At 36.5% G+C, this 19,499-nt stretch overlaps 1 protein-coding gene across 2 annotated transcripts in view; it reads right to left on the reverse strand.

Moving 5' to 3' along the window:
* Positions 1-19,499, reverse strand: part of RNASET2 (ribonuclease T2) — a 112,467-nt gene that overhangs the window by 40,634 nt on the left and 52,334 nt on the right. Inside the window, exon 1 of one of the 2 annotated variants that reach the window (XM_056819016.1) lies at positions 1,591-1,780. The exons of the other annotated variant lie outside the window; for it this stretch is intronic. The gene's annotated coding sequence lies outside the window, so the exon portion shown is untranslated. Of the gene's footprint in view, positions 1-1,590; positions 1,781-19,499 lie in introns of those variants that run through there. 2 annotated transcript variants of the gene reach the window in all.

A 19,499-nucleotide genomic window follows, 5' to 3' on the forward strand; every position in this document is an offset into this window, starting at 1 on the left:
GCTGAGAAAAATACAAGGTGTGATACAAATATAAGACATTAATATTATTTTCAAGTCTCTTTTTTAGAGCACACTGGCATAAGGCCTGGGATTAGGATGTCTAGGGGATGGCACAAAAAAGATGGTTGAAAATATTGCTTTTTTAATTTTAAAAGTATGGAGAAGCAACAACAGAGTACTATTTTGAATGTGCACTTAGCAACTTCTTGATATACCTAGAGTTCTCCAGACTTACTTCATAGAACCTTAAACATAGAGTTGGAAGGATCTCAGAGGTCTAATGAAACTTTCATTTTGGGGATGGGGAAATTTAAGGAATTTCCAAAGAGATGAAGTAGTTGGATGTGATGGTGCAGGGCTGGATTCCCAATGACCAGAGTAACTGAGGCAATGCTTATTTCTTCAAGTAGGAGTTCCAAGTTGCAATGGGTTAATCCAATTATATACATCCTAGGACATTAATATGGGAGGGGGATGAGAGATTGCTTAAAGAGGGATTAAAGTGGCCCAGGTAAGAAATGGAGCAGGTCCAGTTTTCCAAGCATATTAGCAATGGAATCTTCCAGTGAGCAGCCCCTGTACTTCAGCTAGGGTTCTAGGGTTGTCGAGATAGGGAAGCCCAGTTTTTGAATGAATGAACGAAGCAGCTCACCCCAAAACTGCACAAGGCAGAAATAGCAGAGTTGAAATATAAACTCTGCCTCTAAGGTTAGTGGTCTTTCTTTCAATTATTTTAAAATTTGAGTTAAGAGTTAAGAGCCAGCTTCTAAATAGCAATCACAATTAGCCTTCTCCATTTGAAGTACAGACTATGCAAAGTGGAAGGGATATTAGAAATCACATATTCCCACCCTTTCACTTTAGTGAGGAGAAAACCGAAGCCCATAAAGGTTAACTTGCCCAAATGGGGTCACAAAGCTACTGGGTAGTAGGTGAAGGATTTAAACTAATTAAATAGTGTGTCGGTTCCATTAAATTCTCAGATCCTCTCACACTATAAATAACGATTTACAGATTTGTCAATCTGCATTATTATAGGAAGTTTCCATACCTTAAGTTCTTCCAGGAATTTGATGAAAATACCGAACAGTACTCCCTTCCCCAGGCTCCACCCCTCAAAAACAAGAAAAATCCTTGCTATTAAGAACCCCAAATTCCCCAACTATACACAATAATTGGAAATCCTCTCCCCACAAGTCTCCGTTGTTTTAACCTTCTTGACAAGCAATAAAAGGAAAGGTAACAAAGTTAAATTACAGTTCAAACTAACTTTCCCCCCTTCCACCTCACCCACGCCCTTTTCAAGTTCAGTAGTTCTCCGAGTAGCAGTTTTAGAGGTTTTCCGACTTTCCTCCCCGCCTCCACCCCCAAGGAGTGAGCCTTAAGGAGAAGAGCGGCTGAGAAGAGGGGCAGGAACCAGCACCCATCTCAGCCTCGACTCCACGGTCTCCAAAGGGCTGCCAAGGGAAGATTCGGGGGCCCACGTTGACGTCCTACGTCCACCTGGATCCCGGACCTCTAGCGGCTCCAGGGCATGCACATTGCCAGGGATGTGCTAGTGCCCCACCTTTCGCCCCACGTCCCACATACCTGACTTGGGGAAAGCCACAGCCTGAAGTCCGCAGCAGCAGGAGACCCCCTCCGCTGCAGGGTTTCCGTAAACAGACCAAGCTCTCCGGACTCCAACCCGCCCCCTGGGCCACTTCAGGCACGTGATTCTGACTAGCTCCGCCTTCTCTCTAAATTCAGTTTTGCCCCAGGACAAAAAAAAAAAAATCCTTCCTTACTTGCTTTCTTTTAGTTTGATGAATAGACCTCTTTCACCCACTCTGGCCTCCCTAAAGCGACATTCTCCTAAACGCTGGTTGCCTCTGGGTGTCTGATACAACTTTGTGTCAAGAAATGCCTCTGGCGGCCCGGATACAATGTTTTCTAGAAGTTGCTAGATCGCACGCAAGTGCTGTTTAATAATGGTTCTTGGTGCCTCAGGAGCTGATTTCTTGATTTGAATCTTATCTCACTAAACTAAAATATCTTTCCAATATCTTTCTAGTGGTTCTTGGGAGTGACACCAGAGCTGGAAAATCTGTACTCTGCCTGGGTATGTTTTAATCTGAATGTTTTGGATTATTTTTAGAGGTTTTCACATTTTCCAGTATGTTGCTATTTTTTGTAATTTTGTTAGTGGAGTTTCATTATTCTTCAGAGCCTTTCTTCCTTCTTGAACCATGTTTTCTCTTAGTAACTATGGCGGCCTACATTATGGAGCACTTATGTGTGTAAAATCCTTCATTTGTTAGCTGTTAGAGAATGATAATCTTGATTTATGAAACCCCGCCTTGCCTTTCCATTGTCCCCTGGGAAACTGCCTTCAAGAAACTCCTTCACTTGACCCTTCTTCCAGACTGAGCAATAGATCATCAAGCACTCCCTGAGCAACCCGGATTGGAATGGCAAAGGCAGATTAAGTCAAGTCTTAATTATACTTTTTTTGTTTTTTAGTTTATCTTACTGTATTTGCCGGTTCCAGGTACTCAAACCTCGAGCTACAAGTTCTTTCTCAAGACCCTTATGTAACCAGTCAATTTTTTTTCTTTGGTTATATTACCTGGATAGAAATAGAACCCCAAGTTCTTTAGTTAGATGGAAATTCCCTTTCCTGGTGTTTTTGTTTGTTTTGTTTTGTTTTTACTGGGAGACATTGTCCCAGAGTCTCAGAACTGGAAGGTGGCTGTGCTAGTGGTGGTCTCTGTGTGGTAGCCATAAGAGCATTTTCTTCCTTGATCTGATTAAAGATGTACTCTTTTGTAACTGCTTTGATGGTTCTGGGTTTTTTCAGGATTGCAAGAACAGGATTCATAGATTGGGACCTCATCATTCAACTGAAACTGCTCTCTCCAAAGTTCTGATCTCTTAATTTTTGGCTCTGATAGACTTCTCATTTCTCCTTGACTTCCCAGCAGGCTTTGACACTGTTGATAACCCACTCCTCTTGGAGAATCTCTTCTCTTAAAAGTTTTTGCGGCAATATTCCCTCCTGATTCTCCTCTTACTTCTTAGGCTCCTTTGCTCAGTCCTTATCCATGTAAAGGATAGGATGTCTCCATAAGGCTCTGTCCTAGGCTCTCTTCTTTTATCTCTATACTATTGCACTTGGCAATCTCATTAACTCCTATGATTCGATCATCATCTCCATGCTGATGATTCTCAGATCTGCTTATACAGCTCCAACTTTTTGTCAACCTCTAGTTTGACATCTCTGTCTCTCAGACATTTCAAATTGGATATTCTATAGACATCTTAAATTCGTGTTCAAAATTAAACTTATTATCATTTCCCCCTAAATTCTCCCCCCTTCCAAACTTCCATCTTACTGTCCAAGCAACATCATCTTCCCAGTCACCCAGGCTCAGAAACTATGTGTCATCTTTGACTCCTCTCATGCCCCAAATGCCATATGCTGCCAAGTTCTGTCAATTTTACCATCTCTTAAATATTCCCCCTGGTCCTCTCTGACACTGCCACCACTGTGGCATAGACCTTCAGCACTTTGTGCCCGGACTACTGCAATAGCCTGCTGATTGATCTCCCTGGCACATGTCTCTACCCACTTCAATCACAGTGCCAAAGTGATTTTCCTAAAACACATTACTACCATCCCTTATTCTGTTAACTCTAGTGGCTACCAAGCACCTCTAGGATCAAATATAAAAATCCTCTATTTGGCATTCAAAGTCTTTCATCAGCTATCCCTCCACACACCTTCCTCTTACATGCCCCTTATATTCTGCAAAACCATTAATACTTGCCTTCTTGATTTTCCTCAAACAAAAACTCCACTTTTCAGTTCTGGGCATATTCACTGCCTGTCCCTCACACCTGGAATGCTTTCCCTCCTCCTTTCTGCCTCCTGATTTCCTTGGCTTCCTTCAAGGCCCAGCTAAAACCACATCTTCTATAGGAAGCCTTTCCAGATTCCCCTTAATTATTGTGCCTTCCCTCTGCTGAATAATCTCCAATTTATCCTATACATCACTTGTTTGTACATAGTTGTTTGCATGTCATCTCCCCCATTAGAATGTGTTCCTTGAGAGGAGGGGCTGTCTTTTACCTTTTGTTGTTTCCCCAAAGCTTAGCATAGTACCTAGAACATAATAGGTGCTTAAAAAATTTCCTTGACTGACACAACTTTCCATTATCCTCCATTAGTTCTTTGGGTTAACATGGTACCTTTTGAACATTCCCACTTAAAGTTAGAAATAAGAAAATTCACAAGAACATACACAAAAAGGAATAACTAAGTGGTTCAGTGAATAGAAAGCCAGGCCTGGAGATGGGAAGTCCTGGGTTCAAACCTGACAGACACTTCCTAGCATTTTGACCCTGGTGAAGTCATCTAAGCCCCATTTTGCCTAGCTCTTACCATTCTTTTGCCTTAGGACCAATACATAGTTTTGATTTCTAGACAGAATGTAAAGGTTTTTAAAAAAAGAAGAAAAAAGTATTGAAAATCCTGACTTTTAAAGGATTGGACTATATGAAACCCCTTATCTATCCCCAACTATTGATTCCCTCTCCTGCCTGAAACATTTCTCAGCTTGCTCTGGCAACCACCTGGAAAACTAACCACCTCCTCCCTTCATCATCAACCACATTATCATTTCCTCATAGATAGTGCCCTCTCTGGTGTGGCAAAGGGAACTGCTCCATGAATAGACCTTCCATCTAGCTTTAACTTCATTCTCCTCTCATTTCAAGAGTCAAAAGGCTTAGAGAAATTCAAGAATCCGAGACTTAGTGCTAGAATTTTAGGGGAATTTGGAGCCAAAGGATACAACTATTTATATTATTTGAGTTACATCATGGTTTAATTAGACTTTTGTGGGATGTATCTGAAGACCTAAAACTACGTGGATAAAAGACCAAATTTACATCCTAGGAATATCAATTTGGCAATTACATAGATTATTGACTGACAGGAGAATCTATAAATAGGAAGGCCTATTAGAAGCCTATCCCAGTTTGTACATAAAAGATGGTGAAGAGCTAAATTAAGATAACGACTCTGTGAATAGAGAAAAGAAGACAGATGCTCAAAATGTTTTGGAGGTAAGATTTATAAGACTTGGCAACTTGGGGCAGGTAGGTGGGTCAGTGGATTGAGAGCCAAGCTTAGAGATGGGATGTCTTGGGTTGAAATTTGGCCTCAGACATTTTCTAGCTGTATTTCCCCAGATGAATCATTTAAACCCCATTGCCTGATCCTTACTGCTCTTCTGCTTTGACCAATACACAGTGTTTATTTTTAAGACAGACAATATATATGGGTTTGAATTTTTTTAAATAATAAAAAACATAAGATGGCATCTGATTGGAGGTGACACATGGAGGAAAGGGAGAAGTCAAGGATGAGCCCAAGATTTTGAAACAGTGTGACTTAATGGATAATTGTGCAATCAACAGGAATAGGAAAGTTTAGAGGACAGATGGGAATAAGGATAAATATGAAATTTATTTTCTTGAATTTGAGAAGCCTATAAGACATCCAAGTAGAGACATCCAATAGACAGCTATTAATGCCAGACTAGAGTTCAAAAGAAAGATCTGGCCTATATATACAGTCTTGGAAGTCATATGTCTAGTGATAATAATTAAATCTATGGGAGTTGTTAAGATCACCAAGGTGAGAGAATAGAGAAATGATATTGCTCAAGACAGTCTTGGGGGATATTTGGGGTGAAACTGACTATTGTAACAGTTAAATTAGTTTCTCTACTAAAAGTATTATGTTTTATGAGGTTTGTTAAGATTATTAGAAATCAAGGAAATAAGAAAATACAAAATAAGAAAAACATGTGTCTAGGGCTGATTAGCCCATTCACAATTTACTTACATCTTGTTGCAATCTCTGAGTAGAGGAAGAGAGCTCTTGAGAGGCAGAGGGCACTTTAAATAATAAATTGTGATCTCGTCTAGGTGGAGACCCAGGAGATTATAGGGAATTCTGGGAAGTACCAGGGACTTCTGGGAATTGAAGTCTGGGGTTAAAATCTCCATTTCCACACTATCCAACAAAGAAGACTAAAACCCAATAGAAATGTAGATGGGAAGACAACCAAAAGGGAAGCACTGCCTTTCCAGCCAATCAGTTGGGCCAAAAAGCATTTAGTGTTATTATATACCAGAAACTATGCTCATCACTGGAGGGTACAAAGAAAGGCAAAAATATGATTACTGCTCTCAAGAGGAAACCAACAATAAGGAGTGTCCAGAAATAGTGTAGTTGACATGTCAAAAGCTATAGCAAGATGAGGACTAAGAAAAGATCATCTTTCTTAGGAACTAAGAAATCTTTGGGTGATCTTGAAGAGATGTGAAGATTGGATTTAGCTATCTCCTGATTTCTAACAATGAAGATGCTTATTCTGACAACATCAAGGATGTTTTTGGAACTTTGCATTACTCCACCCTACTTTGTATAGAAAATCAGGAATGTCTGTAAACATGCTTGAAGATTGAGTGTTTAGGAGGATGGCCTTTAATAGAGAAATTGACAAATCAGAAACAGCTGACAGACCCCTGGGCTGTCCTAAGTCAAGCTTAGGCTGTGATTGGTGTGGAGGAGACCAGGAAAGGGAGGTAGTCCTATAGGTTTTTTTTTTTCCCTTGGGGCTTCCTGTCCGCTGTCTCTCTTTCTCCAGAGAGGCAGCTCTGGCTAGATCTTGGATATCTGGAGTGGTGGCAGCTATTTGTCTGGGTTTTGGCGGTAAGTTTGCCCTTGAGCTAATTCAGGTTCAGGCATCTTGGCTGAGCCCTCTTGGAGTTCAGACTCCTTCCTCCTTCACACTCCAAACCCTTACTTTCTAGATCCCCTAATCTTCCTACCCCGCACAAGGCAGGCAGGAGAAAATCCTACACCTTTTCCTTTTCCCTTCTTCTTAATTTCTTTCCACTATATTAATTAAATCACCATAAAATTTCAGATTGACTTGGATATTTTTATTTTATTATTTGGGATATCCATGGTGACCAATTAATATAATTTAGATCACAACGCTAAAATTATCCTTTACGATTCTGGCTGACCATGTTGGTTGTGATGAAATACCCTCAATCTTATTAACTTTCCTAAACCTTTTCTCTACTGTGAACATCCCTTTTAATAGCTTATTTTGATCAGCTGTAGAGGTAAGTAAATTTGTTTTTTTGGTTTTTTTCCCCCTCTCTCCTTAAATTAGATAGAATCATCTGTTTTCCTTTTTTTTTTTAAATCCAAAGTGGCAGGACTGGGAAAGTTGTTTAACTATGAATCCCCTTTCCCTCAGGGAACAACTGCCTAGATTACTCTTAATTAGGAGTGAAGGGGACCTAAAGAGAGTTTTGGCCTTGTCCTGCTCCCCACATATTTTGTGAAGCCCGCTAGGAAAATAATTAAATATACACATAAAAATGAATACTACATTCTTCGACATTTATATGGCAGTTGAAGAATTAGGGACATTGAGGAATTCAGCATACCTCCAATTTTTTATATTATTAGATAATGTCATTTTTGTACTCCTCAGTACTCCTTTGTACTGTACTATGTTTAGAGATGCTAACATAAAAAAATTATTTGAAGCTGAAGTTCAGAAAAACACGCAAAATTCCAAAGCTAAAATATAAGCCCAATTGGATAATTTAAAATGTTTCTTCCAGGATCAATTAGCAAACATCCACCCCACCGGAAACAGGTCTGGACCTGACAGAACTGTTTCTGAACCTCTAAATGAGGAAATTTCCTTCCCTGAAATGGAGATGGAAAACACCTTCCCTATAGCTCAGTTAACAGACTTGTTCTCTAGTGGTCTGCAAATCTTGGCTGAATTTAATCCCTAAGACCTTTCCCCTACAATCTCAGTTTCTCATGTTCCTTCTCCTACACAAAACCAAATTCCAGCCCAAAGGAAATCTCGTCCTTCTAAAGAAACTCGTCTTAGTCAAAATGACTCACAGGTACCAAATTCAATTAGAGGTTTGTTTCTTCTAAGAGAAGTACCTGAAATAGGATGTGATGGGGATGTGGTGACTTTAAGGCACAATATACCATTTATTCCCCAAGAAATAAATCAATTTACATGAAATATCCCCACATGTGAACAAGATCCCTTTCTAGAAACAAAAAAGATGACAGACATATTTTTTCAGTATAATCCGTCTTACAAGGACGTTGAAAACTTGCTACAGGCTTTTTTAACTGATCGTGAGAAAAAAAAAATAATTGCTCATGTCAACAAAACCCAGGGGCACAATACAGCACATTGGCCATCTCAGGATCCCGAATTGGACTATAACGACTCTGAGGATCTTTTACAATTATACTGTTGTAGAGAGGCTATCTTAACAGCCATGAGAGAGTGTGCAGACAGTACAGATAAGTGTTTTTTCTACTCACAGCCACCATCTTAGTTCAGATTCTTATAACTTCTTGCTAGGACAACTATAATAATCTTACCTTAATGGTCTTACTCCCTCAAGTCCCTCCCGAATCCAATCTATCTATTCTCCACTCAGCTGCCAAAGGGATTTCCCTAAAGTGCATTTCTGACTGTGTCACTCCCCTACTTAATAAACTCTACTGGCTCCATTTCCTCCAGGATCAAATATAACAGTCTATGTCCTTGGAGGTAGCTAGTAGTGCATGATAGAGTGCTGGGCCTAGAGTGAGGAATATCTAAATTCAAATCTAGCTTTAAACACTATCTGCATGACTGTAGGTGGGTCACTTATCCTTTTTTTTTGCCTCAGTTTCTTCAACTATAAAATGGGGATAATTAATAGCATCTACATGATAGGGTTGCTGTGAGGATCAAATGAGATATTTGTAAGAACTACCTAGTATGGTGCTTAACACAGAGTAGGTCATATATAAATATTTATTTCCTTTCCATATAAAATTTTATATAACCTGGCCCCTTCCTACTTTTCCAGTCTTCTTATACTTTACTTCTCTCTAGGTAATTGAAGATCCAGCTATATTGGCCTTCTTGCTTTTCCTTTCATAAGACATCTCATCTCCTTTCTCTGTGCCTTCTCATTGGCATTCTTCTCAGAATAGAATTTGGTGGGAAGGGATTATTCCTATTAAAGATATTTAGGAGTTGGTAGCATCCTGGAATCAAAGTGTGCAGAGAACTCCAACCCATGGCTATTCCCCTTTCTCCGAATGGTCTCCCTTTCTGTCTCCACTTGCTTGTTTCCTTGGTCTCCTTCAAGTCCCAGCTCAAATTCTACCTTCTGCAATAGGTTTTTCTCTATCTCTCCAATGCCTTCCTCATGAGATGTCCTTTCCTTCATTTTACACTGTATATATCTTGGGTGTATATAGTTATTAGCATATCTCTCCTGTTAGACTCAGAGAGCAGAAACTGTCTTTTGTCTTTCTTTGTGTACCCAGCACTTAGCACACAACATTTAGTAAATAGTTAATAAATGTTGATTGATTGAATAACCTCTGTGGATCTTGAAAGAACATTAAACTGGGAGCAAGTTCTGGTTCTGAGCCTGTCACTGCCTACCTGTTTAACTTTAGGCAAGGCCCAAGACTCATTTTCTTTAGCTCAAAAACAAAATCCTTATGAAGTAGCTAATTTCCAAGTTCCTTTCTAGTCAGTCAACAAATAGTTATTAAATAATAGATCTCAGGGAACATGAGGGTAGTGTAAGATATAAGAAAACTAGAAAATTTAAGAATGTGGAAGTTATAAAGGACTTTGCATGTCAAACAAAGGATTTTATATTTAATCCTGAAGGTGATAAGGAGCCATCAGAGTTTATTGAGTAAAGGAGGTGACATCAACACACCTATGCTTTGGGAAGATTACTTTGACAGTTGAGTGAACAATGGATTAAAACAGGGAGAGACTTGAGTCAGGTAGACATACCAGTAAGCTATTATAACAGTCTAGTGATGAGATACTGAGAGCCTGCAGCAAGGTAATGGCAGTATCAGGGGAAATAAGGGAACATATGTGAAAGCTGCAGAGATAGAAAGGTCAGGAGAAAAAAAAACAGAAATAAAGCAATCGGCCAATTTCCCTAATGAATATTGATGCAAAAATCTTTAATTCTTAATCTTAAATAAAATACTAGCAAAGATATTACAGCAATATATCACAAGGATCACACACTATGTCCAGGTTGACTTTATACGAGGAATGTAGAGATGGTTCAGCATTATGAAAATTATTAGTATAATTGACAATAGCAATAACAAAAGCAACAGAAGTCATATGATTATTTTACTAGATGCAGAAAAAGCACTTGACAAAATAAACACCCATTCCTTATAAAAAACATTAGAGAACAGTGGAATAAATGGAGCATTTCTTAAAATGATAAATGGCATCTATCTTGAACCATCAACAACATTATCTGTAATGTAGATAAGCTGGATCTCTTCCCAGTAAGATCAGGGATGGAGCAATTATGCCCATTATCACCACTGCTAGTCAATATCATACTGGAAATGCTTGCTATAGCAATAAGAGAAGAAAACAAATTGTAGAGTTTAGAATGTGCAATGAGAAAATTAAGATATCTCTCTTTGTAAATGATATGATCCTGTACTTAGAGAAGCCCAAAGAATCACCTACAAACTAATTGAAACAATTAATTAATTAGCAAAGTTGCAGGATATAAAGTAAATCTTCATAATTCATCAGCATTTCTATTTTTACCACCAACAAAGTCCAACAGCTAGAAATAGAAAGAGAAATTACATTTAAAATAACTGATGAGAATATAAAATAACTGGGAATTTACCTACCAAAACAAACTCAGCAACTATATATATACAATTGCAAAACATTATGCACACAAATAAGGCTAGACCTAAACATTGGAAAAACATTAATTGTTCATGAATAGTTGGAGTCAATTTAATAAAAATAGCAATTCTACTTAAATCAATTTACCTATTAAGCACCATACCAATCAAAGTTTCCAAAACTTATTTCTTAGAGCTAGAAAAAATAATAACAAAATTCATCTGGAAGAATAAAAAGTCAAGAATATCAAAGGACTTACTAAAAAAAACCCCAAAAGATGGAAGTATGGCCTTAGCAAATCTCAAATTGTACTATAAAGTAGTAATTATCAAAATAATCTGCTATTGGCTAAGACCTAGAGTAATGAATAAATGGAATAGATTAATAATCACTACACAGTAGTAGCTGTCCATACTAACCCAAATCTAAACTTTTGGGGGAAAAAACTCACTATTTGACAAAAATTTCTGTGAAAATTGGAAAACAATATGGTAGAAACTCAGCACAGACCAGCATCTCACACCATAAAACAAGATAAAATCATAATGAATACATGATCTTGAATTAAAGGGCTATACCATAAACAAATTAGGGGAACACAGAAATGTTTATTTGTCAAACCTACAGATAAAGGAAAAATATGTGACCAAATAAGAAATAGAAAACATTGTAAGAAGTGAAATGGATAATCCTTGCATATTGAATTAAAAAGATTTTGTACAAATAAAACCAGTGCAATCAATATTAGTAGGGAAACAAATAACTGGGAAATTTTTTATTTCAAGTATCTCTGTTAAAGGCCTCATTTCACAAATATTCAGAGAACTGAAGAGTAAAATTTATAAGAATATAAGGATCCAAGACTACCCAAGGGGCTCATTTGAAAAAAAGTGCTATTCATAGCCATAAAAAACCCCATCACAGTATGTATACAGAACCATGTCATTCCTTGGCTTATTTCCTTCATGAGGTTTTTCTTACATGTGCAATATATGTATTCTTTCACAACATAAGGAGTAGGGGAATTTGTACTGCATAACAACACTGAAATAACATATCAGATTGTTTGCTGTGAGCAGGGGAAGAAAAGGGAAGGAGAGAATTTGGATTGTGAAAAGGAAGAAAGCAATGATTTAAAAATTTTTTTCTACATGTGATTGGAAAAAATAATATATGGAATGAGTAGAGAGAGAGAGAGGTTCAAGCATTGTTCTAAAGTTTAAATGGCATTTTTAAGGAAAACATTGTCAAACTGGAACTCATTAAGAGAAGAGTGACAAGGAATGTGAATGAACTCAAAACTATGCCACCCTATGATCAAGTGAATGAAATGGAGGACTTTAATGATTGTCTGGATGACCATTTTTCTTTGATATTGGAAAAAGGGCCTTGTGTTTCAGATAGAGGATCAAGCTAGGTGACCTTCCATGGGCTCTCTAGCCCTATATGCTATAATTATAAGCTGGAGACTACATGAAAAAAAAAGATCCTGCTCTTCATCATGTTCTCATCTACATTTAATTAAATTGTTTAATGAAAGTAGAGCTGAATGACACAAATCTGGGAGGTGTAGATGAAAACCTTGGATGGTAATTCTGAAATTAAAAAAGATATTGACAGAGACAATGGACTCTTTCTCTCATGAAGAACTTCAGACATGCTATTTTTGCTAGATATAGTAATAGGAATCATAAGACAAATCCAACTTGACTTTAAAAGCTGTCATGAGGCATTAGCTGCATCTTCTGGTTGTGGATTAGATAGATGCAAAATAATTAAAAAGAACTTGTAAATGCTGTATTTTCAAGCTACATTTTCAAGGATTAAAGCACAGACTCTAAAACAGCAACTGACATTTTCTTTAAGAAAATATTCCCTAGAGGCTCCTAAATAATAACAAAAATGGAAGCCCTGTGAACTGCATTTGGCATTTACAAATAAGTACTCCAGCAATACAAAGAATTCCAAAAGTCTTTTCTTGAAAGAAAATACACACTTCAATTGCTATTGAATTTTCCAGAAAGATGAAATCAAAATCACCACAGATTTTTTGGAAACCAAAGGCCTCTCTTACAGTAACTTCTGATCTCCCAAATGGATATATTGGAACTGTCTGGCTTGCTTCAGGGGTGATTATAAGACTGATCTTGGAGAATGCATTTATTCTTAGACAAAGTATTAGAGACAATTTAGGGTTGCTCTCTTTGATAGGTTTCAAAAACTGAGGAGATGAGAATATGAAGTAGTCAGGAGGAAAATATTTTGCTATATTCTGGATGTAAGATGGGGAAAAAATATGGCCAGATAAATTTTTTCTTCTGACATACTTCAACTTTGCCTTCCAGAGTACTGTCCATATTTGTTAAATCTTCCTCCTTATACTCCCCAAGAAAGAGAGGGTAGCATATTTTTCTCTTCCTTTTCTTCATCAGACCAAAAATTATTCCTATCAAGTTGGAAAGAATCTGACAAATTAATTCACATTGCTAGAAGTGATCTCTCACTCCTCCCAGATGCATTTCTTATTCAACTTGAACTGTAGTTATTTGTGAATATTGTATTATGTATAATACATATTATATATAATATCTGTAGAACTAAACATTACTAAAAGGTAGGAACTAAGATATTTTTCATCTTTGTATCCTGAGAGTCTCTCCCAGTGTCTTGTACATAGTGGGTAATTCCTAAATCTGATGAGTTGAATTGATGTTAAATAATTATTAGGAAGCTAATCTTTCCTAGTAGGGTACCAGCTGTCTTATGGGGATAGAACAGCCTTCTTGTCCCATAACATTTCCTTTATCTATCTATCTATCTATCTATCTATCTATCTATCTATCTATCTATCTATCTATCTATCTATCTATCTATCCATCTATCTATCCCTCTATCTATCTATCTATCTATCTATCTAATTTTATTTAGTCAATTTAGAATATTTTCCCTTGGTTACAAGAGTCATAACCTTACCATCTCCTTTACAATTTATCAAAGCACCAGGAATTTCAATTCTTTATTAAAATGTAATATCTTTACAAAGTATTTCTATCCTATCATGATGACACTTCAGGGAAAATAAACTGAAATCTAGATGAGAACAAGGCTGAGTAAATGGCAGACAAGATGTCAATTAGCAATTCAGTTGGCAAGCATTTCTTAACTTATTATTACTATATGACAGGTACTGTGTTAAGCCATGCAGCTACAAAAAAAGGGGGTTAAAATCACTAGCCTCATGGTATTCACATTCTAATACAGAAAATAACATGTAAATAATTAGGTACCTACAAGATACAGTATAAATGTAAGATAATTTGAGAAACCGTGAGCATTTTAGGAGAATGGCAAAGGTCTTCTATAAGAGGTAGGCTTGGAAATGAGTCTTGAAGGAATCTGGAGAGAAAAGGAAATGGAGTTGAGGAGGGCAGAAAAGCCAGTCACTGCAGAGACCCAAAGATGGAAGATGAGTGTCTTGTATTAAGAATGTAAAGTAAGCCAGTGTAGCTAGATCATAGAGAACAAGAAGAGAGAGAAGGAGTAAATTATAAGAACATAGGAAAGATAGAAAGGTGGGGATGATATAAAAAAGTTTTAAATACCTAACAAAGGTGTTTATATTTGTTCTTGGAGGTAAGACAGAATCAGTGGAGCTCACTGAAGAGAGGGTTAATGGACAGGCCTGTGATTTAGGAAAAAATCACCTTGGCAACAGAGTAAAGGATGGATTAGAGTGATCAAACTGAGTATAGATAATTAGAAGGCTATTGAAATAGTCCAGAAGAGAGAGAGAGAGAGAGAGAGAGAGAGAGAGAGAGAGAGAGAGAGAGAGAGAGAGAGAGAGAGAGAGAGAGAGAAATAGAGAGAGAGAGGGGGGGGGGGAGAGGGAGAGGGAGAGGGAGGGAAAGAAGATCTGAACTGGGGGAGTGAGAGAATGAGTGAGCCACAGGAAGGAACTGAGAATGATACTGAAGATCTAGAAGATTCAGGTCATGGTAGTACCCTTGACAGTATTAGGGAAGTTTAAAAGAAGAGAAGCTTTGGTGGGGGAGAAGATAATGAGCTCTGTTTTGGATATGTTGACTTTAGGATGCATGTAGACCACCCAGTTTATAATAGTCAAAAACACAGCTAGTAATGTAGAATTGTAGCTTAGGAGAGGGATTTGGGCTGGTTACATAGATCTATGAATCATCTGTGTAATAACTGAACTCAAGGAAGCTAATGGATCACCAAGTGAAAGGAAAAAAGAGAAGGACCAAAAGAGAGTCCTAGAGGATACGTGTAAGGATACAAACCATCTAAACGTACAATTTCACTGTAATGGGAAGATACTTGGATTCCAAAGAAAGAAGCAGACCACGCCAACATAGATTATATATATTAGGGTTTATTGAAATAATTGGGTTGTAAAAGGGGGGTTTACTCACTAGACCAGTCTGTATGCTGGCAACAGAACAAAGTAATAGATGACCACAATCCCCTTAGGCCAGGTCAGATATTAAATCTCAATAGAATAAAGAAATTAGCATAATGCCAGGGATGGCCAGTGGTCATGTGTAAGTTTTCCCATGGGATAGTTGGGGCTGCTGTTGCTATTTACATTTAAAGTAAGGGTGGTTTATGTTCTTTAGGGAGTCATAAGTCATTTCTTCACAATCTGCTTTTCATATTCAACACCCCCAATGAATGGACATGTTGCAGATGAAGGGTCAACAAAGAAAACTGAGGAGGCGCTGGATAGACAGGAAGAATGTCACAAGAGAGGAAATTAAAAAGAACCCCAATAACAACAACAATTTATGGATGAGAGAGTATCCAGGAGATAAATAGGGTCAAATGCTGTAAAGAGAGGTGGAAAAGGAAGAAAGGAAGAGAAAGGTTCTGAAGGGGCAGGTAGAAAAGTATTAAAGGGGGGAGGAGGGGAGGAAAAGAACATGAATCATGTAACCATGGAAAAATAGTCAAAGTCAATTATATAAAAATAAATAAAAATTAAACAAGGAAAGGTATTAAAGAGTATTTAGTAAAAAAAAGTATTAAAAATCAGGATTTTGTTTAAGTCTAATTTGCTATTATCTTGGGGGGAGTAAAGACTAGCTTTAATGTAATTATTTTTAATTTTTTCCAGATTACATGTCAATATAACTTTTAATATTTATTTTCTGATAGCCATCATTATCATAAGAAAAGATAATCCCACAACTCAAAGTAATGAATTTCTAATGTTAAAATTTCAGACAAGATGGGCTATTTGGAAAACCCTTTTTAGGTAACAAAACCTTTTCAGCAACTTCTAAAACCATATCATATAGTTAATTTCTTACATAACTACATACAAAGCTGAATATAACTGAAAGGAACATTTTAGAGTTTATTTAAGATGATGTTCCAATGTATAATTCAATGGATTTGAAAGAGTGCAAAGCTCATACACAAAAGATTTTGGTAAATGGATCAATGGTCATCTTTGGAGACTGGCTCTTCTGGCAAGGTTCTATTCTTAATTATGTTCTCTTCAACATTTTAATAAAAATTGTGAGTGGAAGTACAGATGGCATGTCTACCAAATTTGTATATGGAATTAAGGTGAAAGGAAAAATAATGTATGGCAATACTGAGATCTTGATTGGCTGAGAAAATGGGCCAAATCTAAAAAGATAACATGTAATAGAAATAAATGTTAAAACCCCACAGTTAATTTAAAAAAAAATTAGAACCAGGAAGACCTGAGTTCCTCATAAAAATAAAGTATAAAAAAGAAGCATAAAGTAATATATGTATGTGGATCTATAGCATTAGACTGAATAAGAATTGGATAAGATGGGCTGCTGTTAGAGATGAGTTCCCTAACACTGGAAATATTCTAGGAGAAAATGGGGTGACTTCTTAGGTGGAATATTGAGTAGGGGACAGATCATAGAAAGGTGAAAGGAATTTAGAGGTTATCCTGTCCAATTCCCTAACTTTACAATTAGGAAAATTGTGACCCAGAGATGTTAAATGACCTTCCCTAAGTCTCACAGTGCTAGAAATGACTGGTAAAGGAATAGTTCTATTCCAGGTCAATACTATTTCTACTCTACTACATACTGCCCCTAAATTAACTAACTAAAAAAGCATATAAGTATTCATATAAAAGTAGTACTACATTTGACACCACATTTGCAATCTAACAGTCCAAATGCTGTAAATATAATAAAGAAGCAAAAATATCTTTATAAGGAAAATAATAGAAAGTTATAATAAAAATGTATGTAATTAAAAATTGGAGAAAGCAGTACATTTCAAGTATGCTTCTGGATTTTAATCACTGTTTTCTGACTTGCACATATGAGCTTTGCCACAATCTGAAATAATGCTATGAAAACCACCCCTGTCCTTTAGGGACAGTTTTTATTTTGAATTATGTCTTTGCCTAAACTGGAACAGGAAAGGATCTGAAAAGAACAGTCAAACATCTTCTTGAAATGTGATTATTTTTGGGGAAGATTTCACATTTCATATTTGGAATCATAAGGAAGAATCTTTTTGAAACAGAACAAAAATAAAACAAACAGCATGGAATTCCAAAATGCTCAATAAAACACCAGATTCACTATAATGTGATGTGGGACTTCTAAATCATCTTGTTTTATCTTTGTCGATATAAGGCTTTGTTTTAAAACCTGAAAGAACTTCTTATTAAATAAGCTCTACAATGTACATACCAGTTAGAATTAGGCTTGTATATATACAGAATGTAAGAAGCCACCTATGTCATATAGTTTTAGAACTGGTGAAAGGGCTTCATTATCTAAAAAGATTTTTTTCAAACAGCTTGTCTTAATATCTGAAATTTTCTATTTTAAAAAACCTTCAACATAGAATCCCACTATTTAATACTTTTGTTTGCTTCTAAAGTGAAAACCAACTTTTTTTTTTCTAAAAACAAAAACATCAAACTCCAAATGATTGTTTCCTTAAAAATTTTTAAAGGGGATTGAAAGCATTTATACTTCTTAAATAAAAAGTTAATCATCAATGGTTATTAATTACTAAATGCATGTGTGGACTTTCTTCATGCCACAGTCTTTCTGATATAGATGACAATTGACAGTTCCTAGCACAGTTCTTGTACATAATGGGCATTTAATCACTCAATAGGTATTTGTTAAATCACTTTTATTATGTACCAAACACCATTCTACATTCTGCCAATATAAAGACAAAAATGAGACAATTTGCTGTGTTTTTTCATTGTGAGCATATCAATAGCCATATAATGAAAACCAATAAATAACTCAGAAGACTAATAGCTCAGAAATAGGTATTGTTTTTCAGTATTTCAGTGGATATCTCATTGGGATAAATATTGCTCCCCTAGTTTTATAAAACTTTCTGTGCCTTCCTAAGCTGAACCATTAATAACAACAGCTAGCACTTCTATATCATTTTAAAGATTTGCATAACAATTTTAGAAATATCTCATTTTATCCTGACAATTATTCCATTTATTGTTGTTGTTATTATCATACCCATTTTATAGATGAAGAAACCGAGACATAAAGATTTAAGTTACTTTCCCAATAATTAGATATGTGACATAGGTAATATTATCTGAAGCAGGATTTAAACTGTGATCTTCCTGACTCCAGGTCCAGAGCCCTATCCATGGTACCACCTTTAAAGGTCCATTTAGTATATTGAAAGCTTTCCCCTAGTTCTTTAGTAAGTCATGGGTATTGGTGGAGCCCTTGGCCTCCATATTTAATCCCTTGTTCCAATAGATGAACAGCTCAATTCATTTTCTAGTTTTAAATGTCCTTGATAGTATCCTGGATACCTCTTCTTGAAAGAAAGTCATCAGGAAGAATGTGCCATGGGGTACAAAACTACAAAAATAGTTTTCCCAAATAAAACAATGAGTTGCTGGCTGGCTCTAAGTATTGAGCCTGAATTACAGTGAAGGGGAGGCTTCCTGGTATAGGAAGCAGGAGATGTCAAACAAGGTGGTTGAGCTGTCTATGGGCTAATTGGAGAGACAGTGGAAGAGAAAACTGCCTCTCTTTTTTGAAGGTTTGGTATTCTTTCAGCTCTGTTTCTTCAGGGGAATGATTTTTTATTATAATCCAATCCACCAGAATACTGGGCAGTGGTTTAAAAATGAAAGTAATCTATCTGTGCTCTTTATTTCTAATTAGCCTGACATATCACTGGCTCCTCACTTCATTCTTTTTTTTTTAACTGAAAAAATGTTCTTTCACTTACATGTAGAAACATTTTTTGACAATTTCTTTCTAACATTTTGTAGTTCAGATTCTTTCCCTCCCTCTCTCTTCCCTATCTCACCAGGCAGTAAATAATCAGATATAGGTTATACCTGAGTTATCTTGGCAATACATATTTCCATATTCCCCATGCAGTGACAGGGAGAAATAAATTGAGAGATAGTATGCTTTCATTTGCACTTAGAATCTAATAGCTCCTTGTTTGGCTGTGAATAATATTTTTTATCATGAGTCCCTTGGGATTATTTCCGAACCTTGGATAAAATTTAGTTCTTCACAGTTGATCATCATACAATATTTCTGTTACTGTATGCACTGTTCTTCTGGTTCTGCTCACTTCACTTTGCATCTGTTCATATAAGTCTTTACAAGTTTTTCTGAATTTATCCTGTTTATTATTGTTTATGGTGCAATAGTATTT

Source organism: Monodelphis domestica, chromosome 2, assembly GCF_027887165.1.
Source record: "Monodelphis domestica isolate mMonDom1 chromosome 2, mMonDom1.pri, whole genome shotgun sequence".
NCBI classification, from domain to species: Eukaryota; Metazoa; Chordata; class Mammalia; order Didelphimorphia; family Didelphidae; genus Monodelphis; species Monodelphis domestica.